The sequence below is a fragment of the Zootoca vivipara genome, chromosome 3 (genome assembly GCF_963506605.1).
Source record: "Zootoca vivipara chromosome 3, rZooViv1.1, whole genome shotgun sequence".
NCBI lineage: Eukaryota > Metazoa > Chordata > Lepidosauria > Squamata > Lacertidae > Zootoca > Zootoca vivipara.
In genome coordinates, this window is record NC_083278.1 from 38,682,264 (window position 1) to 38,686,612 (window position 4,349).

At 42.9% G+C, this 4,349-nt stretch overlaps 1 non-coding gene across 1 annotated transcript; it reads right to left on the reverse strand.

Moving 5' to 3' along the window:
- Window positions 1-3,791: 3,791 nt before the first annotated feature.
- Window positions 3,792-3,865, reverse strand: TRNAP-UGG (transfer RNA proline (anticodon UGG)). The gene has a single exon. It is a non-coding gene; the product is annotated as a tRNA-Pro (tRNA).
- Between the last annotated feature and the right edge of the window lie 484 nt (window positions 3,866-4,349).

A 4,349-nucleotide genomic window follows, 5' to 3' on the forward strand; every position in this document is an offset into this window, starting at 1 on the left:
AGCATACCACTTTAAACAGCCATGTCTGTCCCCCAAAGAGCCATGGGAGCTATAGTTTGTTAAGGGGTTCTTAGGAGAGCCATGTCTACTCAGAAAGAAGTCCCTAGGGGGCTTACTCCCAGATTAGCGGAGTTAAGGTTGCAGCCATTAGTTAGAATCCCTCAGAACCTGCTTTACGGCTCCTATCCTGGTTTAACGCTGCACCTGCAAAAGAGGTGGCACGTGTTAAAACACCCTCATTGAAATTAACGGAAGAGCTGAGAAACAATGTCTTCCCATCTCCTTCTACTCCCCCTATGCAGCCACTACAGACCATAGGATCCCTACTGGTTCTTCAACCACAATAAGTGCTGCACCTACAGCAACACTCTGTCACTGGGATGTGTCCCTTCTCCACAGTGCATGCTGTCAGCTTCATTCCTATTATCTCCAGGTAGAGTTGGCAAAGACCCCATCATGAACCACTGGAGAGCTTCTGCCTGTTGAATATACAATAAGGATTAAGATTAGCAGCAGTCGACATGGTGCCTCCAGGTATTGTTGGACTCTTGATTCCCATCAGCCCCAGCAAGCACAACCAGTGGTTGGAGATGATGGGATTTGTAGGCTAAAAATGACTGGTGGGCACCCCATTGGCTATCCCTGAGCTAAATGCACCCTTCGTCTGACACTGTATGAGGCAGCTTCTTATGTCAAGGGGAAGACATTAGACGAATGAATGGATTAGTCATGGCTACAGCTCTCTGGCCTCATAAACAGCAGCTCACTGGCACTGTAGGGCCCTTGTGTCAGGTGGCTTCTGTGTCACACATCTGGCAGGGTAGGGTGCCATGCAATGTTTTGCCATTGCTGGACATGGCCGGCTCCTTCTATACCTGGCTGGTGTGAGTGTTTTGTCAGCGCATCATTCCCTGATTGATATCTCACCATGGATTCTGCAAAGTGGCTGCTAGGGTTGCTATATTCTCTGTTTGCAGTGCTTTTAATTCCTTGACTTTTCCAGCAATGGAGTGCTCTTCCCATTTTAGCTCCTTGACATCTTTTGCTGAGCAGCTCAGCTTTATGTTGCATTAACATATTATTGCACCTGAACAGACTCATTAGCTCTGTCTAGGTTTGCCAGTCCTTGAAGTAGCAGTTTGCTCTGTAGCAATTAGCAGGAGACAATGTTTAAGCTGTGGGAAAAGCTCCAGCTGCTGCTGATTTCTGTATATCAAACCAAAGAATAGGAGGAGACCAGACCAGTTTGGTTTTGGGGGTTTTTTTCTGGCCAGTTAGCAAGCCTAGCTATACTGCATGTAATGAGGGTTGGGGTTGACATTGTTCAGCGTGCAAATTGCCCCTTTGGGTTTTAAACTGATTTTCACAATGTAAAATCTCTAGCATGAATTCTCCAGGCCAGTGGTTCCCAACAGTGGTCCGGGGACCCCTAGGGGTCCGCGAGCTATGCCAGAGGGGTCCACAAGATGCTATTAGAATAAAAAATATATTAAATATATTTCGTATGATAACAGATTTTTTGTTTTGGCCGCTTCCTGCATGAGCAGAGTCTAGCGCAAAACTAGAATTAGATAGAAGCAGTAGTTCTGCTGTATGCCGTTAGGTGGCGCTTTACAAACACTACTGTTTTGCAAAGAGGCAGCGCACGCATTCTACTAATGCTCACCTCCCCAAGATGCTTTGCGCGCGTCGGCTTCATTTGTGCGCTACTGCGCAGGTACCCTGTCTTCTCCATTCCCCCCCTTCCTCCCTGGCGCGCGCTGCCTCTTTGCAAAACTCTTAATTTGGCTCTCACTTTTTAATTTTAGGATTAGGAATTAATGGGGGTCCTTGTCACAATAGCGGCTCGATGAGGGGTCCTCGAAAAAAAATTGTTGGGAACCCCTGCTCCAGGCAAAAGACAACATTCCTCCTCAGAGCTGCCCTAAAGAAAAGGAAGCGTGATTATTTCTACAAAACTGTAGCCTAATTTTCAAGAAGATTGAGATTTCTAAAACAGAGAAAGCCAAAACATTTGGATTGTAGTAATAAATGAGACCGTTTATAAAAATAAAAAAAAGCTGTGGAAGAAGCAAGGACTGTGATTCTGAAAGCAATTTATACATAATAGCTTGTAGATGCACTCATTCACACTTATATTACGATGTTCCCCTGGCTTTCAAAAGCAGCATTAAAGGGGTGACGCTTTAGAAAAACTTCAAATCAAAAGACTCACTGTACCCACAAAACTAGAAACACACCTCTGTGGAAAGAAACACATGGTGTTTGGGTAACTAATGGTCAAATCATGTGGATGTGTACATGCATTTCCAAGGGTCAGGGATATTTATAAGCTTATGAATTAAATTAAATTAAATTAAATTAATATTATTATTATATATTTATCTATGCCCCGCCTTTTTCCCTGAGGGGGCTCAAGTTGGCTAAACACAGTTAAACACAGCATTCACTCCCACAAGATGTAGGGATGGCCCCCAACTTGTATGGCTTTAAAAGAGGAATGGACAAATTCATGGATGATAAAACTATCAATCGCTATACTCTGCTTTCACTATCAGAGGCAGAATTCCTCTGAATACCAGTTTCTGGGAATGGCAAGTGGGTTGTGCTCCGATTCTGCTTTGGGTTTTGGGCTTCCCTTGGGCATCTGGTTGGCCACTGTGAGAAGAGAGTGCAGGATTAGATGGGTTCTTGCATTCTTAAGAGCGATATCCATTAGTATCATGCGCAGAAATTTGGATGGATTCCCTAAGCCTTGTCTCTCTTAAATGCAATCAGAATAATAGGAAACTCCTGCATCCAGTCAAATGCCACCTATTAGCTAAACAAGCTCTTACCGTACTTTTGCTATTCTTAAAGTCTGATGATTCCAGTGGAAATGCTGCAGGTGCTCAAACTTTTATCCAGATTTCATAAAGAGCTGAGTTTTCTAGCTCTGATTCTTTGGCATGAGGGGGAAAGATACTCTGTGAGAGACAGTGATAAAAGTGGAATACTTCACCTCATATATTTTCCTGACCTAAATTACAGGCTAGTTCTGTAGCAGACAGCAAAGACCTGCACTTTGCAAACAGAGAACACTGGTCTCCAAACATAATAACACTACATAAAGAGTTATGCCCTCTAAATTATTTTTCTTCCCTAGCTTTGAATGGTTAAGACAGGTTTCCTTCACAGGAGGATGAGCCGAATGCTTGTTTAGTGAGAGAGCATCTCACCCTTGAGGTGAACGCAAAGAGTATTCCACACACTACAGAGCAGCGCCACAATTTGCAGTTGTCTGGCAGATACCAGGAATTACAAGAAGTAAAAGCTAAACAGCAGCAGAATGAGTAGGGTGTGCCCTTTTCTTTTTTCAAGAAAAGAGATTATTAGTATTTCTTTTGCCAGTCTTCACCTGCTTCAAGAGAATTATTAGATGTATATTTTTTTGAAAGGTTAGTCTACTGCATCCAAAACAACAGAGAGTCTTGTGGCACTTTCTATATACAGTATAGCCACAATCTTTTCTGGAACCTAGTCTACTTCATTCTTTCTCTCAGACGTGTACTCATACATACACTGTCTCACACAAACACACAGGCAGACTCAAACACACTTGGCATTTTAGCTCAGCCCTCCAGTATCATTTGAAGTGCCTCTTCCAATGCGAACTTACTCTGACCCTTTGGTCCTCATCTTCTGGCTTCCTTCATATGGCCCCCTGAGGGAAGTTCCCGGTGAGGTACTCACAGCATCATCATTAACATCTTTTGAGCGTCAGGAAAAAACTTGTCTTTCCCAGCCCTACCTGAAGATGCTTGGGATTGAACCCAGGACCTTCTGCTTCCAAGGCAGATGCTCTACCACTGAGCTATGAGCCTTCCATTTGACAGATCATGTTAATAGCTCAGTGGTTTATTGACAGAATGTTTTCTGCTGCTGAAATTTCCTCATATGGTTGGGTCTGTGTTACAGGTTTTGTAATGGTTTTATTGTATTAGATTGTTGTCTGTTTTTATGCTAAACATTTGGCTCTTGATTTTTTTTTGGCAAGTAGTTTATAGACTTTTTCTTTTCTTTTAATCATTAATAACTGAAATAAATGATACAAATAAAAAACAATAATTTCCAGCCCTCCTCGCTTCGTAGCTGGGGTGTGGGTTGGAAATACTACCTTTTATTGCCAGATCTTTCCTTCACCCAGCAGTGCTGAGGTGTGGGATGTCGCCTTTTACTCTTAAAGAGCAAGCAGACAGTTTTATTTCTTTTTAGTACTGTGGTGTTTAGCGCTAAGATTGGGTTGCCATATTTCAAACAGTGAGAATCCAGACAGAAAAGTTGTAGAGCTTTGTTTGGCCAAAGTTGTT